This window comes from Triticum dicoccoides, chromosome 7A (genome assembly GCF_002162155.2).
Source record: "Triticum dicoccoides isolate Atlit2015 ecotype Zavitan chromosome 7A, WEW_v2.0, whole genome shotgun sequence".
In the NCBI taxonomy this organism is placed as follows: domain Eukaryota; kingdom Viridiplantae; phylum Streptophyta; class Magnoliopsida; order Poales; family Poaceae; genus Triticum; species Triticum dicoccoides.
Genome location: NC_041392.1, coordinates 96,831,890 through 96,845,819, shown reverse-complemented (window position 1 = coordinate 96,845,819; position 13,930 = coordinate 96,831,890). Strand labels below are relative to the sequence as shown.

General features: G+C 52.2%; 1 pseudogene; it reads right to left on the bottom strand.

Annotated features, from left to right (window-relative positions):
• The window catches only part of LOC119333185, a 22,829-nt pseudogene extending 20,442 nt beyond the window's left edge, over positions 1 to 2,387 (bottom strand).
• Positions 2,388 to 13,930: the final 11,543 nt, after the last annotated feature.

Below are 13,930 nucleotides of genomic sequence, written 5' to 3'. Positions count from 1 at the left end.
CATTGAGGTCGTGGTCGGGGGCGGCGTCCCGGGCGGTGTTGAGGTCGGGGGCGGGGCCGGCGTTGAATCTGGGGTCGGGGGCGGCGTGGGGAGAGCGCGCGGCAGCCGAGGGGCGGCGACGGTGAGGCTGAGGGCGGCCTCGGGCGGCGGCGGTGAGGAGACGGCGGCGAGGGCGGGGGACGATTTGGGGAAGAATTGGTGGGGGGAACCCGCTGTTTAAGTGAAACGTAACGGTAGCGCGTTTCCGGAAATGTGCTTTAGCTAAATTAGCTATAGCGCGTTTACTGAAATCCGCTACTGCTATTCCTTTCTCCTTTTTCCCTTTTTTCTTTTATTTTTCTTTACATTTTATTTTTTCCCTTTCTCCTTTTTCTATTTCTTTCATTTTCATTTACTTTTCTACTTGTTTTTCACTTTATTTTATTTCCGTTAGCAGCAGCGCTTTACACGTAAGCGCGCTGCAGCTAAGGAGATTAGCAGTAGCGCTGGGCCATTATACACGCTACTGCTAGGTTGGGCTAGCCATGTGCGCCCAGTTCAAACATAGCAGCAGCGCTTTTCGCTAGTACGCGCTACTGCTAAAGTCATAGCAGTAGCGCGGTTTATTTAGGCGTGCTGCTACTAAGTAGCAGCAGCGCTTGATTTTGTACAGCGCTACTGGTAAAATTCTGTGTATAGGCTTTTCCCTAGTAGTGCAACCGTCGTCGAGTTCTTCTCTGCTGGCCTCTCCGACTTCTTCGACATGGCGTACAACTCGTGCAGGTCCTCGTCTATGCATGCTCGGTGCTGGCAACACCGATGCGTGCCTTCGTCCACGACATGTCCTCGGGCCTGGCAAGCCTGGTGCGGCGCTTCGTCAACTTCGTTTTCGTCCGTCTACGCATGCCCGATGCTGGCAACACCGGTGTGTGCCTTCGTCTACGATGTGTCCCCGGGCTTGGCAAACCCGCCGTGACGCGTCGTCAACAACATCTTCTTCCCGGCGCACCACTACTTCGACACCAATGCGCCCATGCTAACTCGGCGCCTCCTTGCGCCCGCGGCTCCACGACGACTTCCTCGGCACCGGCTACCCCGACTCGACATGACCACGGTATTCTTCGCACGGCTACCGCGACCACGGCTCCACCACCCACGCTCTCGGCTACATCGAGAAACGGCACAAAGCGCTACCGCCTGCTTGAGCAACCTCGTTGGTTTCCACTCCAGCCACGACTCCGTGATGCGTCGATCGTTACGACTGTGGGGGGGTGTCCGTCGGCTTGCCTTCGGATTCTTCTCCAGTCTCACCATCTGCGTCGCTACCGTTGTGACTGCGGGGGGATGTTGAGTATAAGGATTATTAGGAAGTATAGGATAGACTAGGATTTGGTCCTGCCTTGTCTTGTACTCCAAGTTGGTCTTTGTACTCCTATATATACGCCCACGAGGCTCAAGCAATACAACGAATATTACATCAATCCCTTTCTCCCTTCTCCCTTTCTCCCTTCTAACAGGAAGCAATGCGAGTAAAAGAAGGCGTCGGCGGCGGCGCAGATCCGGCAGGTGCCATGGCGGCTGCAAGGCTGCTGTCGGAGAGACATGTGTTGATGTCAACGGCGGCGCCGGCGTAACTGCGCAGTAGCTTCGCCACGTGTTTCTTCTCCTCGCTGTTAAGTACCAGCTCCATGAAAGAGCTCTTGGACGGCTTGCCCCACTCCACGGGGAAAGGCCACGGCTCCGGCGACGAGAGGAAGAAGAACGAGTTCTTCCAGTCCTTGATGCAACTTGGCATCCCCCTGAAGCGCAGGCCAGAGGTGTCCCTGGAGCGGAAGAAGTAGCACCCCTTGTGCTTGTGGCTGAGTTCGCACATCAGGAAGAAGTGCCGGGACACGGCGAGCGATGGCGGCACGCCGGCGGAGTGGCAGAGCACTAGGAAGCCCGCAAGATGCGCCACCCGTTGGGCGTGAGCTGGGTCGGCGCGATGCCGAAATGGGCGAGCACGTCGCAGAAGAAGGCGTGGGGCGGGACGCGCATCCCGGCCTCCAGCGCCTCCGCATACACGCAGATGCACCCCGGCGGCGGGGGCGAGCTCGCGCGCAGGTTGCCGGCGGGGCGCGCGGTGTATCGGTCCCTGGGGACGCCGTACCTGTCGCACACCGCGTCGACGTCGTGCTGCCTTCGCAAGAACGAGACGGCGCCGTCGGTGTCGCCTTGGGTAGCGTGGTGGTCCGGCTCGACGGAGGTCGAGGAGGACAAAGGCAGGGGGTCCTGCTTGTCTTCCTCTCGCAGTGGCAGGAGTGTGGCAGACTGGCAGTGGAGTGTAGTGGCTTCCCGAGGGGCCTAGCCTTGTGGTGGTGGACGCGGACGCTCGATGTCCTCTCTAGGCCAAGGCAGGACACCCCCATCCAACGGATAGTCAAAATGAATCAAAGCTCCATCCATCGTGCAAACAAGCCCAGGTCCGTTGGCAAACGAGTATAGTTCTTAAAGCAACCCCAACGGGCTGACCCAAATGGACGGTGTTTTTCTCTGCTTTTTGTCCGTTTGGTTCGGCCGCCCGCCCGCCGTCCGCCCTTTTTTAGTTTTGGGTCAGCGGTGCGCCTAACGGGCCGACCCATTTCATGACCGCGTGCGTTTTAGATCATGCCGCCGCCCTAGTTTTGGCGCACCAGTGCGCCGGAAAGGTTCGTGCGCGCGGGGGAAAGCGGCCTAGCGCGCACTGGTTTTGTCGCTCCAGCGTGCGGTAAAGGTTCGCGCGCGTGCGCCGCGGCCGATGCTAGTTATAAAGAAGGTGCTCCCTCCACACTCTGTCCGCCGCCCACTCTTGCCGCCTCTCCGCCACCATGTCGATCTGCCGCCGGGGCGCTTCGGATTTTCGTGGAGTCCGCGAGCGCCGCTCCGGCGCCTTCTCCTCCGAGATCTGGTTTCGTGAGAAACGTCTCATCCTCGGCACCTTCAACACCGCAGAGGAGGCGGCCCGCGCGCACGACGCGGCGGCATGGCGCCTCCTGAGGCCTCGTCGGGATATGAATTTTCCCAACGTGTCGAGCCAGCGGGCGCAGGATCTGGCGCCTCTCCCGAGGCTTTTCACCGACGAGGATCGTCGTGTCCACCGGAGGTGGCAGCGTCGCCTCGCCATCGTGGAGAAGGACGTGGAAGCCTTGGTGGTGTGGTGCGGAGGCTTCCCGCAGGACATCATCGGCGAGCGCCAGTTCTACAAGCAAAGGAGGTTGGAGAGGGACGCGAGGAGGAGGGAGCGAGCTGCCTATCGGGAGGACAAGCGTTCGCGGAAGCAGGCAGCTCAATTGAAACTAAAGCTACGAGAAACGACAGGTTGGAACTTTGAAGACGAGGCGTATGCTGACACCTACATTCAGACGTCGAAGGAGGACATTACCGAGTCGGAGTCAGAAATCGACGAGTAGTGGTCTTTTCTTTTTATCTGTGTACGCTAGAATTATCTATGTATCCATTTTTATCTGAAAAAATGGCCAACGGCGTTGGCGACATAGCAGGCGGGCGAGGGTGTGAATCCAATGTGCCACCAACCAACGGGCCCGGTGCGGAAAGAGGGCGAGTGTGCGCGCGTCCGTCTTGTGTCGGCGCCGACGCAAATCAAGTTCAAAAATGGGCCGGGAATGGGTCGGCAGGCGGACGAAAGCAGACGCGCGTTCGTTTGGGTCGGCGCTTGGGTCGTCTTTTTTGTCTACGCCGACCCAAACCGACGGCCGCAGATGAAACGGGTCACCCTACTGGAGTTGCTCTTACCGCCTCTTTTTCTTATGTCACTCTAACATTTCACTTTTATCACTTTTAGATTCTAACAATGCATCACAATTGTCATTTGATGACAAAAGCAAAAATTTCAGAGCCACAATTGTGATACATTGTCAAATCTAAATTTTTCAAAAGTTAAATGTTTTTCTTTTCATTTTTGTCACGAAATAGCAGTTGTGATACATTACCAAAAGCTAGGAGTGACGAAAGCAAAGTGTCAAATTTTAGAGTGGCATAAGAAAAATTAAGAAAAAATATGTGTTCAACATCTATGATACCAAAATAGTTCATCCTACTATCTTATTTTTCTTGACATTCAGTCTATCCACATCATCAAATAGGCTCCACATGTGAAGTCACTTTTTTCCTCTCTATTAATTTTCCTATAATAATTTCTACCACGCTGCATTGCACGTATTGTACGTGGAAGACAAAACGAGGGCTTGTCCATCTTCTTCCATCCACTATGATATAGGCCTTTCGTCTCTCACCTGGCCCCTCTGCTTTGTGTCCATATAATGAGCGTGTTGCTTCCCCTCGAGTCTCAAGTCTCAACCCATCGATCCCTCTCTCCATCCAGAAAGAAAAAACCAATCCCTTCCATGAAGGGTGTGGAAGCTGGGCGACGATCTCTGCTTTGAGTGCCTGCCTGTCTGCTTGGATCCGACGACTCTTTGCCTCCACCACGAATGCCGGTTCGCCCTGCCTCCCACTACTGACTACTCTCAAGTTCCTACACGACCCGCCGGTCCCCCTCACCTGTGATGGCGCTCGGCTTCGGCACGACCGCCGATCTCCCTCCCCTACGGCGGCTCTCCGAGATTATCTCATGCAGCAGTCCTGTTGATGTGGGCTCCTCCAGCTATGGCTGTTGGTCTTCTTTCCTACAGCTGCTCGGACACGATGTTGATTTGCCTTTCGTCATCCCCTAAATATTGTCTTCATTCCAACAAAGCTTGCTCCAGCACCGCTGGGGAGGTTGGTTCCACCAGTATTACTGAGTTGGCCCCTTTTTTGGTCAGGACGATCGGGAAGGAACGACATGATGATAAATACTGACTAAATTTGAATATGCAAACTTGCGGTTCTGAAGGAAATATGCCCTAGAGGCAATAATAAAGTTGTTATTTATATTTCCTTATATCATGATAAATGTTTATTATTCATGCTAGAATTTTATTAACCGGAACTTAGTACATGTGTGAATACATAGACAAACAGAATGTCACTAGTATGCCTCTACTTGACTAGCTCGTTGAATCAATAATGGTTATGTTTCCTAACCATAGATATGAGTAGTCATTTGATTAACGAGATCACATCATTAGAGAATGATGTGATTGACTTGACCCATCTGTTAGCTTAGCACGATGATCGTTTAGTTTATTGCTATTGCTTTCTCCATAACTATACATGATCCTATAATTATGAGATCATGCAACTCCCGAATACCGGAAGAACACTTTGTGTGCTACCAAAGGTCACAACGTAACTAGGTGATTATAAAGGTGCTCTACAGGTGTCTCCGATGGTGTTTGTTGAGTTGGCATGGATCAAGATTAGGATTTCTCACTCCGATTGTCGGAGAGGTATATCTGGGCCCTCTCGGTAATGTACATCACAATAAGCCTTGCAAGCAATGTAGCTAATGAGTTAGTTACAGGATGTGGCATTACACAACGAGTAAAGAGACTTGCCGGTAACGAGATTGACCTAGGTATTGAGATACCGATGATCGAATCTCGGGCAAGTAACATACCGATGACAAAGGGAACAACGTATATATACCTGGGCTTCGGGCCGGGCCTAGCCAAGCCCGAGCCAAAAACCCTGGGCCCGAGCCCGGCCCGGCCCAGCCATCGGGCCTAGTTTTTGGGCCCAAGCCCGGTCTGAACACGTAAAAGCCCGCCGGGCCTCGGGCCTCGGGTCGGGCCCCTTCAGAAAACTGCAAAAATGATGGGCCCGGTGTCGGTGTCAGACAAGGGACACGATGTTTACCCAGGTTCGGGCCCTCTCTATGGAGGTAATACCCTACGTCATGCTTGATTGATATTGATGAGTATGAGTATTACAAGAGTCGATCTACCTCGAGATCGTAATGGCTAAACCCTAAAGGTCTAGCTTGCATGGCTATGATAATAAATCTCGCCCCGACGGACTAAGTCCTCCGGCTTATATAGACACCGGGAGGATCTAGGGTTACACAAGGTCGGTTACAAAGAAAGGAATCTACATATTTGGTCGCCAAGCTTGCCTTCCACGCCAAGGAGAGTCCTATCCGGAAACGGGTGCAGTCTTCGGTCTTCGTATCTTCACAGTCCATTAGTCCGGCCCATGGCTAACAGGCCGGACGCCCGAGGACCCCTTAGTCCAGGACTCCCTTGGTAGCCCCTGAACCTGGCTTCAATGACAAGGTATCCGGGCACGTAGATCTGTCTTTGGCATTGCAAGGCGGGTTCCTCCTTCCGAACTTCAAAACAGTCTTTGGACGTACCGATGTGTCCGGACCAGTAACTCACACCACACATAACTGTGGGGAGAATATAATATTTCACGAATCCAATCTGTCGACAACTTTTTACAACATGACATTACGTCTGCCAGGTCACTATATCGAACCATTTTGTCTGTCATCCCGTGTTTCGAGATGCAACTTCCATTGGCATGTCTTGTCAAAGCAGAGATCATGTCCCCTTATTGCGGGATTATCATCAATACGGGCGTGGGTAACCCAACCGTGCCGTTTACACAGCCCTTGGGAGTAGGCGAAGTTTAAGGCGAGTGGGGAGGCGTTCAATATTTACTGCCTTTATAAGGAGATAAAAATCCCTTTTCTTCATCCACACCTTCTCTCTTCCTTTGCCCTTCCACTCTTGAGCTCCACCGCCCAAGTTCTCACCTTCTCCGTCTCAAGCAAGCACTCAACCATGTTCGGATCCGGAGGTCAAGGCAAGTGGATGTCCTCCTCCATACAGGAGGAGGACATCGCCGAGCTTCGGGCGGCTGGGTACCTGGCGAAGGGAATCGCCCACCGCCTTCCGACCCAGGGACAAATCGTTCCCACTCTGAAGCCTAACGAGAGGGTAGTATTCATCCCTCATTTCCATCGCGGGTTAGGATTTCCACTCCACCCTTTCGTCCGCTGGCTGATGTTCTACTACGGGATAGACTTCCATGATTTATCCCCGAACTCCCTCCTCAACATCTCGGCGTTCATCGTTGTGTGTGAGGCCTTCCTCACATCCAACCCCACTTCAGGCTGTGGCTCAAGGTCTTCAATGTGAAGCCGAAGATGGTGGATGGCTAGCACGCGGAGTGTGGAGGCGCCATGGTTAGCAAGCTGGCCAATGTCTCCTGGCCGAAAGGCACTTTCATGGAGACTATAAAAGAATGGCAGAAATATTGGTTCTATATCACAGAGCCCTGCGGCACCACCTGGGACGCAACTGCCGAATTCAACTCTGGTGCTCCCATGCGGCTCACCTCCTGGGTCGAGAAGGGCCCGAACTAGTGTTCGACAGACGAGCTGACAACGCTGCAGACGCGCATTCAAAGCATGGTGGATAGGGATATCAAACTCATCGATATAATCCAGGTGATGCTAGTTCGCTGGATTCTTCCATGCCAAAGCCGAAGCCGCCCTCTCTGGGAGTTCAATCCGAAGAAGCACCATACCCTGAAGAGGCTCTTTGAAACCACTCATCAAGATGCCTGGAGGTTGCTTTTTAAGGGCAACGAAACACCGCTGGCCACAGATTCGGACCGCGGGCATGACATCAACCACCTCGCCAATGAGGTATATTATTCTTACTGCATCCCTTACCTGCTTGTTTCAAGGATGAGGTCTAAGCCTTTACTATCATAGCTTCTTCAGGAGTGGACGGAGAAGGCGAAGCTGATCCAATGTCCGGCGCCCTATAAGGCACCGGAGAAGAAGGCCACAGGGAAGGCCAAGGGGGTCCGGAGTGCCCCCCGCCACAGGGGCGCTTCGGATGCGATGTCCGAAGATAAGACCCGCTCCTCCGCCGCCGAAGACAACGACGATGAAGAGGAGGAAGAGAAGAACCCTCCCCCTGATGAGGGGAGGAAGAAGAGGGCGGCTTCGGTGAACCTGGAGGTGGAGAGAGCTCCCTTGCGGATAACATCGCGTGGGACGTCGGTAGTAGTCCGGAGAGACGCCCCTGCACTAAGCCTAGGGCCACATCGTAAGTGCTAAAACCCATATCCGCCCATAAACCAAGTCTTTCCTCTTCATTGTATTGATATAATTAGTTATGCTATTGCAGTCCTGCCCACGACAGTTCCAAGCGATCCTCATCACGAGGTTCGCTGGACTCAAAGGCGATGGCCAGCGATTCACTGCCGGCCGCTCACTCCCCCAAGTCCAAGGACGATGTGGAGGTGCTGTCCCAAAGGACTGTTCCAGGCGGGGGAGAGGCTCAGGAGGGGCCAGAAGGCAAAACCCCCATCGCCGGACACCAGGGGGAGTCAATCCCCATGGAGACTGGCGGGGAGGGACGTATTCAGTTTGACCCTCAGCCGGACTCGATTCCGGAGTCCAATGCAACTCCGGAATCCGGCACGCAACCTCCTACGAAAGAAGGAGGGATGCCTGTTCCCCCAGTGAAACTTGTCCAACCAGGGGCACCGGATAATCTGCTAGAAGCACTGCGAGGCGCTTCCATTGTGCATGAGCACGATGTCCTTATGGGCACGGTAATTGAAAGGGTTCAGTCCGCCAAAAGCGGACTAACCGAGGCCTGCAATAGCCCGTTGACTGGTTTTGAGGTAAGCGACACAAAAAGGAGAAAATCCCAATATAGACAGTTGCCCCTGAGACACTGTCCAGTGTTCAAAAAGAAAAAAACCGGACATAGGATCAATCTCCTATTGCAGGAAACTAAGTAAAATTGTCTGAAATGTATGCGCAGGCGTCGCTGTTAGCCGCGGCCTCGCATACTGCCTAAGTCTCCGGACCGAAGCAGAAACTGGCGGAGGTCGAGGAGGAGCTGGGCTAGGTGAAGAGGCAGCTCCAGAAAAAACAAGGTAAGTAATAACCTGTTATGTAATCGGAAAGGGGGAAATGATATGCAATGACCGAAATACCATGATGTGAACAGAGGCGACGACCAAGGTCGAGGCCCTGCAAGCGGCCCTGGTCAAAGCCGAGGGAAAGGCTATCAAGGAGCAGGCCGCCCGTAATAGGCTCAAGGCCCGGGACAATGAAGTCCAACAGGAGCTCCAGGACGCGGTGAGGAAGCGCGAGACCTTGGATCACAATGCGTCGGCTCAAGAGGCCGAACTCGCCAAGGAGTGTAAGAGTGCGGAGATGGCCCAGAGTGAAACCCAGGGTGCCCTCTAGGATATGCAGGAGGCCAGGAAGATCACGGCGGGTAAGGCATTCAATATGTAAAGCAAGAATGTGAATAGGAAATATCTTTTACTGACCCGGATTCGGAGTTCTCCAGGGGCTTTTGTTGATCTACCACGCAGTGTGACCGACGCCACAGAGTTCTTCCGAGTCGAAGAAGGGGGCTCCCCGGAGAAGCTGTTCTAGTCGCAATATCTTGCGCCGGAACATCCGGTGCACTTCAGCGATCAACTAAAATAGTTGGTCGAGCTGCACAGGGTGGCCGAACTGGCCATGAAGGATTTAACAATCCGGTTGTGGCCAGCTGAAGCTATATCCAGCAGTTACTTCAGCCTCGTGAAGAGGCTGGTTGATGCATGTCCTCGACTGGACGTCATCAAGCGGTCCGTATGTATTGAAGGCGCGCGTCTGGCCTTCTCCTATGTCAAGGTCTGGTGGGCGAAGATGGACGCCGTCAAGTTGGCGACTGAGGGGCCGCCTGAGGGCAAGGAGCACCGCACACCTGAGCGATACTTTGGCGATGTCTTGGAAGGGTCCCGTATTGTTGCGGATCATTGTGCGAAAGACACTATCTTTGAGTGAATGTATTCGAGCTCCCTCTACCTTGTATGATAAAACAAAGTGATTGTGCAATATAATGCTGGTTATGTTTTTAAATTTGTACTTCCTGTGCGGCCGTGTTGTATGAAATCTAAGGGTTAACCAGTCGTCTACTTCTGCCCCCACGTAGGTAGTACGGGGGTGTTCAGGATGGAATCTAAACAATCTTGATCCAATTAGATGGTCCTTGAAGGAGTTGTTTAGCACAATGAACCAGGCAACCAGACTATGCGGCTGTAACGCCCTCACTTAGCCATAGGAGTTCGACAATAAAAAACATGGGCGCAGCCCCTAGTATCCGAACTAGAGTGCTATAAGCGTCTGATCAGGAAGTACCAATCCTTCGCGTGATGCAAAAGAAATCTCCAACGATTCGTAACCTCCGAACAGCTGACCAGCTCTCGCCGCATCATGACAGTCAGTTTCGGCTTTTTCTACTAAGGTGCTCCTTTGGATAAATGTGGCACCCCGATCCGCATGGAGAAGGGGGCCTTCGCACGTCGGCCCAAGATAACACCTGACGCACGACAGGTCCATAATACAACATTCCAGGTACAAGAATATTCATCAAATACATGTATAGAAGATTACATTATTGATGAATACAATTATCTGGCCTAGCCTTAAGGCTATTTAAATGGCAGTGGAAATCTATTTAAATGGCGGCGGAAGTCTTGGTTTGGCAGCATAACAACTTTGGCTGGGCTCCATAACTCATAGGACTGGCAAGGTTACGACCTAGCATGATGGGTCAAGCGATCACTTCGGGTATGACCTACAAAACTGGCATGACACGCGAGGTCAATACATTGAATGTACTTGCAAGACAACCAAATATATAGCATCCAAACAAGCAGAAGACAAGGCAAGAACCAAGTGCATGCAACAACCTATCTCATATCAATTACTAAACATGGCATGATTAAAATATCAACTAAGTATGAACAACATCATAACATTTACTAATCATGGTCATCACATGGCATATCAAAACATGCTTCTAAGATGGTGACAGTAAAACATAGCATATCATCTCAATCATGGCATAATCAATCCAAGCATGGCATGTCATAATGAAACTATGCTGGAAATAAACTACCGATCATATTCAATGTAGACATAACATGATAACTATATGCAGCCATCTTCTGTTCTGTCATGGTTCTTTAAATGCAAATAACAACATATTACTCATGCAATGCAACCAAATTTGTGCAATGAGTCCCTCGGACTCTCTTACCAATGGGTTGCCTCGCAACCAATCGGTGATCTTTCCGGCGATCACAACCACGACCAACACTTGGTCTCCAACAGTGATCTTTCCGGCGATCACAACCACGACCAACACTTGGTCTCCACAATGATCTTTCCGGCGATCACGACCACGACCAACCCTTGGTCTCCAACACTCACCAAGACCTCGTCTCATGATCATATCAAAACATCGCCGTGACTTCTCACGACTATCTCATAGTCCAAGTCACCACATTCTTGTTATCACATGAACTTACTTAATTATTTCAGGTTTATCCTCCATTTCGACCAAGACCTGATAGTGTGACCTACTACGAACTTTGTTGCTATTGATAGACTTTATAGACACTCTGCGGAGGTAGCGCACTGTACCCACACCACGGAACCCATGGCCTCGCCATCCCAATCGGGTGGACCAATGACATTCTGACGAAACCGACCTACTGCCATGACACCCTCCCGGCCACTCCGACTCACTCCCCACTGGGCTTGTCCTGGGTGGCCCCATGTTTACCAAAGACACAACGACCACCGTCGTGGCCCAAACATCCCTCACGGGGACCGGTACCAAAAATCTCAACAATGGGCACACAAGGTTATGTCCGCCTACCTGATCAGGGTAGCACGCGCCCATAACCTTCCCTCTTTGGAGGTACCGGCGAGAGGCATGACAATATATCGCTTTACGGCCTTCCCATAAAGGCAAAATGTGGTTGCACTGAAAAAGTTTGATTTGGTGGCACTATGACTCGATCCCATCGATGACGGAGGAGGTTTGTTATTATTAAGTCAATTTATTAGCTTCTCCATCATCATGAACATGGATGCAACAATGAACATGCATCATAGAAATGCTTTAATAAAATATCGAACTTTTCTGATGAACAACTATAGCATAAAGAACTAGCATATCAACAGTGCATTACAATCATTATAGCAATCATAATAGCCACTAAGAATCCAAATGCAACATGTCATCCAAAGTAATACTCCAAAGCATACTACCATCATGAACATAATCACAATAGCCATTAAGAATCCAAAGGTAACATGTCATCCACATAATCATCAAAATATAAGTCCTAGAACTCCAAGCAATATCGATAATAACATTTTAATTAGCATGGCAAAAGATATCATGAAAACATAAGCATGCATGATAATCCTAACAGAATAACTGCAGACGAAAATGATAAGGAACAACTGTAACTATACACACACACGAGGTGCAAGCAAAGTAAACATGCAATTTTGGGGCTCGTGATAAGAGGTTGGCTTGCCTGGGTCGACAAATACTTGCGGAACGATCGCGGAAAGATTTGCCGGAAACAGCTCTCTCTCAGAGGGGCTGTTTACGTGCAAGGGCAAAAAGGTCATTTTCGGAATGTCAAAACTTCATGAAAATGTTCCCAACAGAACGGGCTCGACGAAACGAAGACGTGGGATTTGGAATCACCTCATTTGGAGTTGCGAGCAAAAAGTTATGAGTGTTTTTCTGCCAGGGACCTATCTGTAAAGAAATCATCACAAACAGGCCCCCGAGTGAGAAAAACAGAAAGCGCCTTCTCCGAAAATACGTTTTCTAGAAAGGAAAATGCATTTCGGTCCGAAGAAGACCAAAGTACGCTTTCGTGTGCGAGAGACGTATTTACGGGAATACGCCTCCACTTATCCATGTCAGCGGAGGCGCGGGGTCAATGCAGGGACGCTGACAGGTGGGGGCCACGGGTCCCACCACCCACCTGGCGGGGAGAGGCCGTCGTCTTCATCTCCTGACCGAGCCCGCCCGTGGAGCAGAGGATTGGGTTCGGCGCCGGCGAGGCCTGCCGGTGACTCCGGCCACCTAAGGCGGCGCCCGACCCATCGTTGGACTCAGGGGGCCGCGGAGATCCCTTCCAGCTATGAGGCAGCCGCGGGGGAGCTTAGCAGAGCGGGACGTCAGCCGCGGTGGACGGCGGCCTCAGCAGAGGTGGAACTCGGGGATATGGCGCTCCGGCGCTCCGGCGACGAGGCGAAGGGTTGGGGAGGTGCTACGGTGGTGTTGTGGTCTTCCGGTGGTGGCGGAAGAAGGAGAGGGGCTCGGCCTCGCTCAAATTCGAGCAGAGGTCGTCGGCGGGGCTTCGGCCATGGGAGGGGCAGGAGAGCTCCTAGAGCTCGAGGGGCTGGCTATTCAGGTCTCTGGGAGGGAGGGAGGGCTCGTGGTGTGCTCTGAGGCCACGGGGAGGGCATATAAATAGGCGGAGTGAGGAGGGGAGGCCATGGACGTGTGGCCATGGCTTGGGTGCCGCCGCTCGCGTCCGGCCATGCTCTGGCGAGGCCAGCAATCACGGGGAGGTGTGGGAACGTGACGAGGGAGGACCGGACGAGCAACAATAGAGGACAGGGTATGAGGGGCCGACGGGCACAGAGGAGAAGCTGCCGAACGCCATTAAAGCCTTGTCGGCTACAGCTCGCTCGTGGGCGCGCATCGACGAGCACCGACGAAGAAGCAGATGAAGGGGGAAGTGGCTCCAGGAGGACGGCAACGACGCGGGGAACACGGTAGACAGGCCCATGCTCGCTGAGACGCTGAGCAGAGAAGGGGCCCGAGCAAGAAGACGCTCTGGACGCGGTCAGTGCGTGCCAAAGCGGTGCTCACCGCGTGCGCTGGTGCCCACAGTGCCACAAGCTAATCCAAACAATGTCTAGGGTGGAGTTCTTCCTGGGAAGGTGGCAACTGTGATGGTAGTTTGGTTAAAAGGGCTCTGGTTAAATGGTAAGCAACCTCCGAAGTTTACTGCAGTAAACTTAGTCGTATAGTGCTGATCAACAGGGAAGTGATAGGAGCTAGAGAGTTTGTCTGGGGGGTTAGCTTAGGAATGATTATAATCCTGTTAATTTTGAGATGATTTGGACCAAGATACACCATAGTTGCTTCACAACTGCATATTTAGTCCAGAATCAAGA